The sequence below is a fragment of the Vulpes vulpes genome, chromosome 12 (genome assembly GCF_048418805.1).
Source record: "Vulpes vulpes isolate BD-2025 chromosome 12, VulVul3, whole genome shotgun sequence".
Taxonomy (NCBI): Eukaryota; Metazoa; Chordata; class Mammalia; order Carnivora; family Canidae; genus Vulpes; species Vulpes vulpes.
In genome coordinates, this window is record NC_132791.1 from 95,344,121 (window position 1) to 95,358,996 (window position 14,876).

Sequence of the window (14,876 nt, forward strand, 5' to 3'; positions counted from 1 at the left end):
GACACTCCACGGGCTGTATGTAATTAGACGCCACAGAACACACTGGTGGTTCTCTTTTATTAAAGAAAAATGGAAATAAATTCACCCCAGAGAAAGGATCAAACCATGAAGTCATACAGAAAAGGGAAAGGACCAGAAGGTTCTCTGCGTCGTGCATGGTGCTGGGTCTTCAAGTTAACAGATAAATGGTCTTTTAAAGCCATTTTCTTTTTTCTCTCTTTTTTGAACTAATTCTATCCGACCATCCAGCACAGACTCAGAACTGTGAACCCGGAAAGAGGGGACACGTGGAGGTCGCCTTGGTAACTAGGGCCTGTGCGGGCTGGAGCTCCTGCCCCTGGCAGATCTGAGCTAAGTGCGTCCGCATCGCTCTTGCCTCTCGGCTCTTGCCATCTTTGCCTGGAGGCATCAAGAAAGGTTTAGAAAGATGAGCACCAAACACCCCCGTGTGCAGAGGACCATCTCTGCCTGGTGACACAGCCCCTGCTTCTCCCTTAGGATTTTCAAATTTGCTCATTAGTGTTGGTCGCAAATCGGTCTTTTTTTCCCTACATTATCCTCAAGTCTCTGTTAAAAGCATCAGAATTTTTTTATATATACATATATAAAAGTACACTTTGACCCAGAATCTGGCTAAATAAACTAATTCACAAGATGGAAAAGGTTGCGGGATGCCTGGGTGGCTCAGCGGTTGACCATCTGCCTTCTGCTCAGGGCGTGATCCTGGGGTCTTGGGATCAAGTCCCACATCAGGTTCCCTGCATGGAGCCTGCTTCTCCCTCCACCTGTGTCTCTGCCTCTTTCTGTGTCTCTCATGAATAAATAAATAAGATCTTTAAAAAAAAAAAGATGGAAAGGGCTGTATGTCTGAAGATGTTCGCTGTAGCATTTTTTATACGGGTGGCAAATAGGCAGCAACTTACATATAAATAGTAGGGGGGTTGTGTAATTTGTGTATATGAGAAATACACAATTTTGCAGTCAACTAATTATAACTGGCAACAGAGAAATACACATCTCACAATCTTAAATTTTAGAAGAATACTGTTATACATGTGGGAGGTAAAAGAAAAAAATATATATATAGGCACAGGACAGAGGACTAGGAGGCAATGCACAGAAGAGTATTGTTGTTGTTTTAGATGAGTGGCTCTAATCATGATTTCCTCCTGCTTTTGGAATGAATAAAATGAAAAGCATCCTCAACTTCTCCAAATATAAATCAATAGCATAGTTATTTTATTATTATTTTTTGAGAGTAAGAGAGTATGTGTGCTCCTGAGTGGGAGGTAGAGGAGGAGAGGAAGAAGGAGAGAGAGCATCTTAAGCAGCTCCAAGCTGAGCATGGAGCCCGAGGAGGGGCTCAAGATCAAGACCTGAGCTGAAATCAAGAATCTAATGCTTAACTGACTGAGCTACCCCAGCGCCCCAATATCACAGTTATTTTAAAAGGTCTCCTATCAGTTTTTTTTTTCTAACTAAACCTGGTAGGTATGGGGCCAAGTGAATCAAGGAGGTTTAAAGGATGAATTTTTTCAAATTTGCAAGATCTCTTTTCACCTGAACAATAAATTTGCTTTTTTATCCATGTTTTGTTTCTGTTTCTTTAGGTAAAATGCTTATTTTTCTTATCTAGTCATTTTATTTAATGGTGTCTCTCAGGCAATCTTTGGATCTCTAGGTAACTATTTTCCAATTGACCCTCTGATCCTTGTTGCATCAATTACGGCTCCTCTCTCCCCACTGCATCTCAGAAAACCATTGTACATACAGACAGAAAGTATGTTGGAGTTCATCTCCTTAGTGTTTCTCAAACTGGGGTCAGTTGCAGGTGGGGAGATATATGAAGAAGATATATGAAGAAATATTTCATTTCTTCAATCTACTCTGGGTTGATCGTTGTATAATAGCCATAAGCATAAACAGTTATATTTAGTTTTATAATTATACATATCTAAGTGTCATTACAATAGACACACTTTTCAACACTAGGGGAGCATGAGAATTTTCTTTGTGAGGGACCAGCCCTTATGAAGACTTCATGTGTCTTCAAGTGATAAGGACCTGGAATGCAAGGAAGGAGAATAACTGGGTCCTGCTCCCTCTGGAGTGGGGAGACAAGAATCTGTTCAGTGTGTATCACTATCCCACGTGGGGTTTAGAAGTTCCAGCTGGGACTAGCCCATAAGACTTTACATCACAGATCTGAGAGCTTAGTGAGGGTTGTGGTTTCCCAATATCATCTCTATAGTGATCAAATTTCCATAACCAGCCTGCACATCTCCCCTGACATCTAGATTTATGCACCTGACATCTCGTCTTGGACATCTTAAACTTGGCCCAGCTGAAACAGCACCCCTGGTCTTTCCCCCTGACAGGGACCCCCTCCTTGACCAAAACTATAGTCAGGCAAAATAGCTAGAAGCCACTTAGCTTAGACTTCCTTATCTGTTTAAGTCTGATCAGTGCAGTTTTTCTTGGACACCCCCCCATATTACCCAAATGTGTGTACTTCCAGTTTTCTCCATCAGCCACGCAGCTGCTTGAACCACAAAACCCAGAGGCCATCCCCAATACCACCCCTTCCCCTGGTCTTTGCATCCAAGCAATCTGTCTTGAATCCCTTCTCCCTCCCTCTCTCCCACTCTAGTCCCAGGGACCATGGTCTCTACCTACATGACTGCAACATCCAGCTGGTCTCCCACATCCACTTTGGCCCCTTCCAATCCATTCCGCACATTCTACAGTAAGAGGGAAACTCCTACAGGATAAATGAGACCCTGGCAGTCTCCTGCTCAGGCCTTCTAAGGGCTTCCCATTTCTCTGAGTTTAGAATCCAGACTCCTTACCTGATTACAGAGCCCTATAAGGTTGGCTGAAGCCCTTCTCCTCAGCCTCATCTCTTTGTTAGATACTTATGTGTCTGTTTATCTATCTGTATGTTTTTTTTCCCACTAGAATGTAAGCACCATGAGGGTAGGACCATGTCATTTTTGTTTGCTTTCGTCTGTATATACCTGTAACCATGACTGGCATGTATACATTCTCAATCATAATTTGTTAAATGACTTAATTTAATCTTGTATTAAAATTGACTTTCAGATCTAAATGTGAGATAGGAAACAATCAAAATCCTAGAGGAGAAAACAGGAAGCAACCTCTCTGACCTTGGCCGCAGCAACTTCTTACTAGACACATCTCCGGAGCCAAAAGGAAATAGAAGCAAAAATGAACTATTAGGGCTTCATCAAGATTAAAAGCTTCTGAACAGTGAAGGAAACAATCAACAAAGCTAAAAGATGGCCTATGGGATCGGAGATCATATTTGCAAATGATATATCTGATAAAGGGTTAGTGTCTAAAATCTATAAATAATTTATCGAACTCAACACCCAAAAAACAAATAATTCACTTAAGAAATAGGCAGAAGACACGAACAGACACTTTTCCAAAGAAGACATTTAGATGGCTAACAGATACATGAAGAGATGTTCAACATCACTCATCAGCAGGGAAATGCAAATCAAAACCATGATGAGAGCACCTCACAGCTGTCAGAATGGCTAAAAATAAAACCACAAGAAACAACAGGTGTTGGCTAGGATGCAGAGAAAGGGGAACCCTCTTGCACGGCTGTTGGGAATGCAAACTGGAGCAGTCACTCTGGAAAACAGTACAGAGGTTCCTCAAAAGATTAAAAATAGAACGACTATTCTACTATGCTGGGTCGTAGGTCCCAGCAATTGCACTACCAGCAATGCATTTACCGAAAGGATACAAAAATACAGATTTGAAGTGGAACATGCACCCCGATGTATATAGCAGCATTATCAACAATAGCCAAACTATGGAGAGAGCCCAAATGTCCATCAACTGATGGATGGATAAAGAAGATGTGGCCTATATATACAACTGAGTATCACTCAGCCATCAAAAAGAATGCAATCTTCCATTTGCAATGACATGGGTGGAACTAGAGGGTATTATACTAAGTGAAATAAGTCAGTTGGAGAAAGACAAATACCATATGATCTCACTCGTATGTGGAATTTTAGAAAGAAAACAGTTGAACATATGGGAAGGGAGAAAAAAAAGAGAGAGGGAAAGAAGACATAAGAGGTCGATGGAGAGAGTTGGTTGGGGAAGGGCTACATGGGTGATGGATATAAGGGGGCACTTGTGATGAGCACTGGGTGTTGTATGTAAGTGACGAATCACTGAATCCTATTCCAGAAACCAATATTGCACTGTATGTTAACTAACTAAAATTTAAATAATAATTAAAAAAAGAAACTGACTTTCAAATAAGCCCACAGTCACCTGTTCCACGTGACTCTTGTGTACAAAGCAAAGAGCCTAGTCTTCTGGATGGGCTCCAGGGTCTTGTCTGCTCCAAATAGCCCCGTATGTCCACCTTGCCACAAATACAGGCTGGTTCGTAGCAGAGAAACACATATCTTTTATGTTAGCCTGAAAGTAGGACTGAATGTCCTTACATTCCATGTCACAAAGTGCGGGGGAGGGTGTCAAATGACATTAACATTGGCCGCAGCAACTTCTTACTAGACACCTTATGGGGGTCCCGGGCAGATGAACTTGCTCTATAGCCCCCTGAAACCATGAGTTCTGAGAAGTTGAAAAGTTGAAATGCACCTAAAGTAATATCTGAGAAATTTGATATATTTTTTCAGTCCAACAGCAGAGAATTTCTATATTTTATTTCCATTGAAAAAAAATTCATTAGGAATAAAATGAAGCATAAAAAGTTCTTTTTTTTTTTTCTCTCCAGCTAGAAGTGGTTGTTTCATGTACGTCTGGCCTCTGGGATCTGCTCCCTCCACCGCGGGGAGAGAGATCCTCAGGAAACTCTTAGGGCTTCAAAAAGCATGGCCTTGTCCTCCTCAGGTTAAACAGTTTCAGATGTAGTTACATTAGGCTTAGTAAACTGATGACAGGACAGAGGGGACCGGGGCAGAGGGAAGTCCTGAATAGGCTTTCCTGGGCGGACGTGAGCATACTGGTCTACACGACTGGCGGGGGTGTGGGTGCAGGGGGCCCGGACGGGGCGGTGGGGGCCTGAAGACCTCTCTCCTGATTGCTTCCATGTTCCAAGTGAACTGGGAGTTGGCTTCAGGAGAGAGAAGGCGTGGAAGGGTTGTCTAGGGCCAGGAGAAGCCTGCCGACAAGAGTGGGCGGAGAGACAGCCACCAGGGGAGGGGTTTTGTGATGAAGACGGACGAGGAAGGCAACTGACTAAGATGATGGAATATAGGGTCTTCCCATCCTAAGTTCGTTTGTGCCACCTGATTAGTTACCCACACTGGCTGATATTTTTAACTAGAAGAAAAGAATAAAGTCGATGCCGGTCAGATTAAGAATGAGCCCGTCCAGGGGGTTACATACTGAGGTGATCTCAGGGCCAACCTCCACATCTGCCAGGGGCTGCTCCTGTCTCTCCCCTCCTTGGGGGACAGGTATGAGCAGGACATGGGGCTTTGAGGAGCCCACTCTAGAGTCTCCTGGGCCTCCGAATGGGTTTCTTGTCAGAGTGCGCCTGGCTCTCTAGGGCCTGGATCCCACTCTTCTTAAGACCAGGACCATTCCTCACTACCTTAAGACCAGGTAAAATATGTGTCAATACACCAGAGGTAGGAGGCTCAGGAGACTGTCTGTGCATTACAGGCTGAACTGTGTCCCTGCCGCCCGCCCAGATTCCTGTGAGTCCTAACCTCCAGGCCTCAGCTGACCGTACGTAGAGATACGGTCTTTAAAGAGTTAAGGAAGGCTGGAAGAGGTCACTGGGATGGGCCCTAACCAGTCTGACTGGGGTCCTCATAAGAAAGAAGAGGGGCTCAGAGCACAGGCGCACATGGAGACATGGAGGGAAGACCGTGTGAGGACCCAGGGAGACGCGGCCACCCACAAGCCAAGGACGGAGGCCTCAGAAGGAGCCAGCCGTGCTGACACCCTGATCTTGGGCTTCCAGCCTTCAGAGTTGTGAGAAGATATATTTTTGTTGCTTAAGCCTCTCAGTCTGTGGTACAGTGTCATAGCAGCCTGAGAAAACCATCCAAATGAGGCAGACTGTTTTCTAGAATATTACTAAACTATGTCAAATATTTTAAAACTGTTTCATAAAATACAAGCTGAAATGTTTCGGCAGTGCTTCCTCCTTTGCACATTTAGGTATAAGTGAATTACTGGTCGATGTATTCATAGGTTTAAGCATATGGTATCTGGTTTATTTCATATGTGTTTAGTTTTGCCTCACTGGGTTCTTTTGTGATTTATATTAAGTCCCCAGATGACCTCTTCATATAATGTTAAGGAAAGACTGAATAATGGAAATAAGTAAGTCCGGTGAGACCCGACTGGAATCGAAAGTCATTATGTTGGGGTCGAGTTTATTTTGTTGGGAGTGATCATACACACCCGGAGCGGGGCGTAAACAAGACGGGTTCCTAATTCTGTGTGTGCGCGCGTGTGTACTGATGTGCAAACTCTGAGCGGAACATTCAAAACAAAACCCAACTGTGTAAAGGTGCTCGAGAGTGGCTATGAAGCAGCAGAAGCCGGCAGAGCATGCACTCGGGGCAGGCCGGTTGTCTGGCTCTCACCTGGACGCCCCCTGGTTGGCAGGTGCAGCAGATGGCGCGGAGGCAGAACATTCGGTCCTACTGCCTTGAGGAGTCAGAGCCGGGAGAAGGGCTGCCTGAGTGGCTGTGAAACAAAGGGGGACTCCAGACAGCAGAGAGCCAGGGAGGGGAGCCCTAAAATCCACGTATGAACCGCCCCGCGGTCCACGGCGGCCTCTGAACTGTGCGTGTGAGAGAGTCCAGGGAGCCTGGGAGGAGGAAGCAGGCCGTGAGTGCCAGGGGAGGGGCCGTCGAAGAAGATGCAGGATGCTGCAGCCGCTGGGGAGAACAGCGTGGCGTTTCCTCAAAAGCACTACAAATAGAATTACCATATGATCCAGTCATTCCGCTAGTGGGTATCCACCCAAAGGACATGAAAACACTCATTCGAAAAGATACGCGCATCCCCGTGTTGCAGCATTATCGACCAGAGCCAAGTTACGGAAACAGCCAAGTGTCTATTAGTAGATGAATGGGTAAAGAAGATGTGGTGTATGGTGCACACACACACACACACACACACACACATATTTAATGGAATATTACTCAGTTATAAAAAAGAATGAAATCTTGCCATTAGCAATGACACGGATGGAGCTAGACAGTATAATGCTCAGTGAAAGGAGTCAGCCAGAGAAAGACAAATAGCATATGATTTCACTCATATGTGGAACTTAAGAAACAAAACAAAGGAACAAAGGGGGAAGAAAAGGAGACAAACCAAGAAACAGACTCTTCACTCTGGAGAACGAACAGATGGTTACCACAGAGGAGGTGGGCGGGGGGCCGGGTGGAGTGAGTGGAGGGGAGTAAGAGGACACTTATCCCAATGAGCACTGAGTAATGTGCAGAGTTGTTGAATCACTACATTGTACACATGGCACTAATTTACACTGGAATTATAATTAAAAAAAAAAAAGACGACGATACAGGAAATGTCAGAAGGTTGAACTCTTAGGGGGACGTGTTCTCCAAAGATAGTGGAATTGATCCAGAAACCAACATTTTGAGAATCCCCAAATAGCTTCAAAGGACATTAGAGGCACAATTGATGAATTGATGAATAGAGGATTAGGCAATAATATTTTAATCAATTTTATCAATGCAGAATTTCCAGATACGGGCCATTATGCTGTGGTTACACAACAGACTGTCCCTGTTCTTGAGAAATGTCTGCTGGAGTATTTACAGCAAGATGAAGCAGTGTCGGGGAGGGAGAAGGATCAAGCCAATGGGATCAACATAAACAGGTGGCGAATCTGAGTAAAGGTCCAAGGGAGATCCTTGCACCATCTTTGCAAGTTTTCTGGCGGTTGAAGATTCTATCAAACAGAAAAACACTTAAAAACCTAACTCGGATTCTATCCATCTCTTGCTTCCAGTTCCTTCTTGAAAAGCCTGTACTAGAGATTGGAGGCAAGATCCTCCATCACACGCGTCGTATCTCCCCAACCCGAGCCGGGGAATGACAAGGCTGGGACCGTGCCCGAACAGCAGGCGGGGGTGTTGTCATCCAGCAGCTGGTCGCCCTCAGGCAGCCCCACTCCCAGGCACCGCCTCACTGTTCTGGGGCTCCCAAGTGGCCTGGCCCCTGTGTTGAACTGCGAAGCGCATCACAGGAAGCCAGCGGCAAGGATTAGTGTCCATCGGATAAACGACCAGCAGCTATTGTCATCCCGTTCCAAGGGTAGAAACCTAGAACAACGGCCTCTGAATAATGAATCTGTGGGTGGCGGGGTGGTAGGGAGTGTTCAGAGAAGGACGAAGAGGGAAGGGAAAGGTCGCCTTATACCACAAACCTGCAGAGCAGCGCCTGCTTGTGACCTGCTTCCCTCCTGGTACCCCCCCCCCCCCCCACGCCAGGCTCTATCTGCTGCCTCTGAAGTAGACATGAGCTCTGCGCACCTGCCCTGCGGAGCCACCTCTCTGTCACCTGCCTCCCACGTTCTGGGAGAACGTCCCCCTTCTGTGTCTCGGCAGGCCTGACACCTGCCAGAGAAAGTACAGGGGCCAGAGAAGGCCTGCCCCCGCCTCCGGAGAGCCACGACGGCCGTGACTCCACAGCCCCAGGCAGATGCACCGGCCCCAAGTCTCAGGGACCTGAGGCCTGAGTGGCCGCAGGACGTGGAGACTCCCTTGAGCCAAGCAAGTGGAGTGTCTGCGTGGCTACGGCGGTGGTGTCCTCACGGGGAGGCCACGGGGAGGTGAGAGTGCGGCTCCCAGCCGCTCTGCGATTCACCCAGCACGCCTGCCCCCGCCACACCTCTGTGTGTCCTTTTCTCTTATTGTGGCAAAATACGCACAATATAAAGTTTACCGCCAACATCATTTTTCAGTGCGCAATTCAGTGGCATCAAGCACGGACGGTCTCGGTGTTGTGCAACCATCACCACCATCCAGTTCTAGGATTTCTTTATCACCTCAAAGGCAAACCCCACGCCCATTAAGCAATTGCTTTCCACTCCTCCCCTGTCCACACCCCAGCCCCTGGCAACCTGATTCCACCCCTGTGGATCTGCCTCTTCTGGATGCGTCACGTGAATGGAATCTTCGCGTGGCCTTTTGCGCCTGGCTTCTGGCACTGAGCCTAGAATTTTCAAGGCTCCCCCATGTTTTAGCATGGAGCTTCATTGCGTTGTATGGCTGAAGAATATCCCACTGTACTCACGGACCACACTGTTTATCCATTCACCCACTGAGGACATTGGGGTGGTTTGCAACCGTTGGCTGTTGTGAACAGAGCTGTTGCGAACAGTCCCGTAGAAGCGTTCGCTTGAATGTCTGTGCTCGGCTCTTTGGGGCAGGTGCTGAGGAATGGAATTGCTGGGTCACGTGGCAAGTCCGTGTTTAACTTACAGAGGAGCGGTCCCACTTTCTTCCCTTAGCATCTTTCTCACACAGTATTTTATGCTTGATTTGAGCAGAGTTTGTTTCTGCTGCCTGCAGCTAAGATCCCGAAAGCCTCATTCCCATCTTATTGATGGGAAAGCTGAGGCTCAGGAAGGCTGAGTAGTCTGTCCGAGGCTCTTGGCTGGTAGGGGCTTGATCCAGGCCACAAACCCTTTAACAGTGACGTGGCAGGACTCTGGGACAGTGAGATTCCCTCTGTGTTTTACTTCCTGTGTGATACGGTGCAGTGGGTCCCCGCAGAGGCCCTGGAGGCCAGGGGCTCCACGGTCCGGTGGTGGGGGGCCAGGAGCTATTCTGAATATTTCACAACGCTTAATGGAAAACCTGCACGTTCCCACACCGAGGCCATTCAGGCTATCTAAAATGTCAAGTTTCTTTGCTTTTGGCAGGAATTAAATCAACCCAGGGTGGTAATAGGGGTTATCTCCTGCTGATCAGAGACTCTGGCTGGCAGTTATGTCTATCTTTGATTAATTTAAAAAATGGGAAAATGAATAAGTTATTACTTGATAAATGCAGTTGTTTGGTAGATGAAAATCTCTTAAAACATGGGGTCCTTGGGGAGAAAGTCACAAATGAGTTTCTTGGTGGCAAAAAAAAAAAAAAAAAAAAAAAATCCCTAAAAGCGTTGGCCTGGCAGGAAAACATCCTCAGCCGGGCCTGGAGCTCTGGATCTGGCCTCCCTTCCGCCGCCCACAGCCAGGCCTCCTGGAGGTGGCCACTCCCCCGAAGGAGGCCCTCGGTTTCTTCTCTCTACCATGAGGGGTGGCTCGCTGTGCTACTCTGGTTCCGACCCTGACAAGGGAACGAGGCAATGAAGAGTGAGAGAATTCATTTCTTCTAGATGCCACAGCTTAGTCTGGCCTCCCAGAGGAGCCAGACACAGAGCTCGGCCTCCCCCAGGGTGTGCACATGGTCAGAGACAACAGATCCTGTAGACTGAGCAAACCTGAAAGCAGAGGACACGGCCACCTCTCTCCGGACCCCTCCCCTGCCTCGTCCTCCACGTCTGTGATGGACGCCGCCGTCTTCCTGTCGTTCTCAGCTCACTTAGTCAGCCCGAGGTCTCCATCTCTTGTTCCCATCCCCCTCCCCGTCACCCCTCTCCACCCCTCCGCTGTCTTCCATGGGCACCACTGCGCGGCTCCTCTCGGCCATTCCCACGCCTGCTCCCCTGGCCACCTTCCCAGATCATGGCTGTGTCCTCCTGCTCTTGGCCTGCAGCCACGACACCCGCCCTCTCCAGGGCATCTCTCACCATCCAGGAGCCACATGCAGCCCCTGTACCTGGGCCTGGCTGCTCCCTGCCCCCAAGACCTCGGGTCAACCACAATTGCTACGTTGACCTTTAATTAAGGAAGCAAGCAAGGGCTTAGCATTTTGATTCCTGGTGATACACGCTGTCCCTGACGACTCGCAGTAACCCCTCCATGCGCCGGACCGCTGGTTTCCGTGTGATTCTCCACCAGTCCCTCCGCCTGTCTTGGTACTGAGCACTCTCATTGCTGGAAAGAGTATTTGCCACCCGCCCAACCAGGGTTGTGGACATAAATAAATGAACATTTGTGAAGAGCTTAAAAACGCTAGAAGACAAGGCACGGGCCATGGGCAAACACACTGCATAAAGAGGCAGCTCTGGAGAGCCATCTTTCGTGCTGCGGACACCAGTGTCCGGACTGCTTAGTCCACAAGCGGATGCTGGCCACCCTTGCTGACAAACGCCCTGGCAGAAAGGTCGTGGGGGCGAGCCCCGTGGGAAGCCGCTGAGCTCTCCCTGTTGAGTGTCTTCAGTCTCTAGCACAACCAAGCCGACTTCCGCAACCTCACCCTGCCCGGCTGGGCTCTAAACACTCCATTCAGAGTCTGGACCCCACGTTTCAGCTTACCTGGTCCCCTGGCCAGGGACCAGTTGCCCTTCCCCCTGTTCTTCACCATACTCCATTTTCAAGGCCCCACTCAGCGAGGAGAGATCTAGATACAGGAGGAGAGATCTAGAAGCGGCCCTGGGCTTGGCATCCAGAGAAATGGGTTCTATTCTGGTCTCTGTTGTTTCTGCTTCCCAAGTAGCTGAATGACACTGGGCCAGTCTGGGAGACGCTGTGGGTTTCCTATAAAATAACATCCCCGGGCAGCCCGGGTGGCTCAGAGGTTTGGCGCCGACTTCAGTCCAGGGCCTGATCCTGGAGACCCGGGATCGAGCCCCACATCGGGCTCCCTGCATGGAGCCTGCTTCTCCCTCTGTGTCTATGCCTCTCTCTCTCCTCTCTGTGTTTCTCATGAATAAATAAATAAAATCTTAAAAAAAAAAAAAACAAAACATCCCCCTCCCCTTACTTTCTCTTTCCTACAGTAGAGGCTGGAAATGCTAGATACTTCCTTTCCCAGTTGCCTTGATGGCTGGAGTGTGGGCACGTGAACCAGTCCGGCCGCTGAGACTCGAGGGAAGGCTGAGCAGTATTTTCCCTATGATAAAAAGAAATGGTGAAGGGAGACGAAGACCCTTTGCCATCTGCACTCCCGCTTTTGGAGGTTGTATGGTGATATGTTGCTTGATGCTCTTGCAGGATGTTGCAACCATGAGTGGAAGACGTCGTCACACGCTGCAGTTGGCAGACCACGAGATGGGAAGGGCCTGGGGGTCTCAGACAGTGCCAGGCCACTGAATCAGCCGGGTCCTGCGGGCCTCTGTGCTGAGCATTGTCGAAGCCAGTCTAGTTGGACGTTCTGATACCTGAATGTCGAAATCATCCAGATACTACAGCAAGTTATTTGGCTTCCTTGGGCCTCAGCAATTCATCTCTAAAATGGACAATTGATCGCGAAGTTTCCTTTGGGTCCAGAACTTTGGGGATACTTCCAAGTGCCACATTTTTTCCAGAAACTTCTAGTTGGGATTGTGGTCCCTTCTGAACCCACAGCCAGATTTCCTGTCTTTCATCGTTCACCAGCTCCAATGCAGGTGCTTTCCCATGCACTGGGTCACGTAATCCCTACAAGCTAGCAGCCCAGCTCACAGCTCTGGCTGCATGAGGTTAGGAGGCATCGTGCTCACGGACCCCACGTTTCAACTTGGGCCTGCCTGACTACAAAGCCCCCCGTTCCTGACCACTGGGGTGAGCTTCCTGTGTCCCCTTCCCTCTCTTGAGAAGGTGCTTCAGGCAACCTGATTAAAGGTGCTTTTCAAGGCCGGAGGCCCCCACACAGCATAAACTCCAGGAATTAACAGGCTCTCCTGGCCCGAGTGGAGTCGCCCGCAAACACTGTTTGGAGCCTGCCAGGGGGTTGGCCCAGAAAAGGCAGGTCACCTGGGGGCCCGGGCCCCACTGGAACAGCCCAGCACGACCGCATCAGAGCCAGCCCGAGGCGTGATGCAGGGAGGCCAGCGCTGCTCGGCCTCCTGTCCCCTGGGGCCTGCGGGGCCGTCCTACAGGGACGCAGGTGCGGAGGGCTGGCTGTCCCCGTGCTACCGGGAGGCCCTGCGGCCTGCACCCAGCCCGGCCATGAGGGTTCAGGCGCAGTGACAGCAGGATTAGCAGCTGCCCTCGCCAGGGTGGGGATTTGCCAGGTGCGGCTTCCCTCATCAAAGGGGCGAGCAGGTGAGCAGAGGCCAGTGTTACCTCCTTCTGGAGGGGCCGCAGGTTCCATCCCTTCTCCGGGGCTGAGTTAATGCAGACCAGAGCTGCCTTCTCCGGGTGGGCTGGGCCGGGGGCAGGGGTGGGGGGCAGGGGGGAGGGAGGGCAGGGGGAGGAAGGGGAGGAAGGGAGAGATGCAGGGAGGGATGGAGGGAAGCCGGGAGGGAGTCGTGCTCAGCCCCCTGGAGTGGGGATCTGCGGGGAAGAGCAACTGGAAACGGAGTCCAGGTTGCTCCTCGAGAGCCTGAGCTCCCGGAGACAGGCAGGAAGCAGCTGCTGCTGCCGCTGGGCCCCGGGGGGGGGGGTGGCGGAAGCACCCCGAGCCCCGGCCAACGTGGTGGGACCAGAGGTTGGATTCCCAGGTTCTTGCCACTCCCTTGCCACCGGCGGGCACATTCCCTGAGGACCCAGAAGGCTCGGCGTGTGAGGAGCATTGGAAACTTGCTCCTTCTCTTTTTTTTTTTAAAGATTTTATTTATTTATTAGAGAGAAAGAGAGAGGGAGAGAGGGAGAGGGAGGGAGAAGCAGGCCCCATGTGGGGAGCCCGACGCGGAACTCGATCCCGGGACCCCAGGATCAGGCCCTGGGCCAAAGGCGGCGCCAAACCGCCAAGCCCCCGGCCGCCCGGCCTGCTCCCCCTTGAGGGCCTCTCCCCGCCTGAAGACTCCAGCCCACAGCTTGCTAGCTCTCTCCCGGGCGGGGTGGGGGGCACCTGGGAGGTGACCTCTTCGCGGGGGCCTCCTGGGGGGCCGGCGTGGGTCTCGGAGCCTGCGGTGGTCTCCCAGGGCTGCCCGCCACCCCGCAGAGCTGGCCACGGCCCAGGGCCCGGACTCCAGGCGCCAGCAAGGCCACGTGGCCTCTGGGGTCGCCCCTCACCCCTCCGCCTCTGCTGGGGTGGCGGCCGTCTCTGGTGTCCTCGGGGACGCTCCCTGGGGCCGCGTGCCTGCAGTCTCTGCCTCCGTCCTCGGGGCGTCCTCCTGGAGGGGCACTGGGCCCGCCTGTGCCCGTGTGGCCTCTGCGGGACGCAGGGTATCGCCCAGGGCCCTGTCTCCCAGCGAGGTCACGCTCCGCCATAAGTGGCGGTTAGGCTTCCACGTGTCTTTCTTCGGGTAGGTGACAACAGGGCTCCTAACAGGCTGTCGGGCCCAAGCGGTGCCGTTTTCCTCCTCATTGCCCTTGCAGCCTGGTTAGGCCCCAACGGCCCCGAGCTCCGGAGGGCGCACAGGCTCCAGCCCTGGGAGAGAGAGAGAGAGAGAGAGAGACAAGAGAGAGACAGAGAGAGAGAGAGCAAGCGAGCCAGGCACCCGGGGTCCTCGGGGTTAGCGGGTCTGGGGCCGGGCCTGGGACTCTGCACTCCCACTGAGGTCCCGGGTGACACTCACGTATGAGGAGCGCCTGGCGGAGTAAGCAGCGGCCCGCTGAGCCTTCCCCAGGGCCCAAGGCCACCTCCGGCCCGGGAGTGGCAGGGGCTGCGAGGTGCACCTGGCACAGGTGCGTGGTTGCATCTGCTCCAAGCCTGGGGCGGGAGCTGCCGGCGGAATCCTCGGGGCCCCATCCCGGGGGCGAGGAACACAGGGGCCCCGGCGTCTCCTGTCTCATCGGCCCTGCTTCGGTAAGACCCCTGCTTATTTGTCTCGGAGGCACTGTAGGAAGGCAGCTGCTGGGTCATATGGCAAATACATAGATATAACATTTTATT

General features: G+C 51.0%; 1 protein-coding gene across 8 annotated transcripts in view; it reads right to left on the reverse strand.

Annotated features, from left to right (window-relative positions):
- Positions 1 to 14,876, reverse strand: part of FARS2 (phenylalanyl-tRNA synthetase 2, mitochondrial) — a 584,196-nt gene that overhangs the window by 65,150 nt on the left and 504,170 nt on the right. The window lies entirely within an intron of this gene.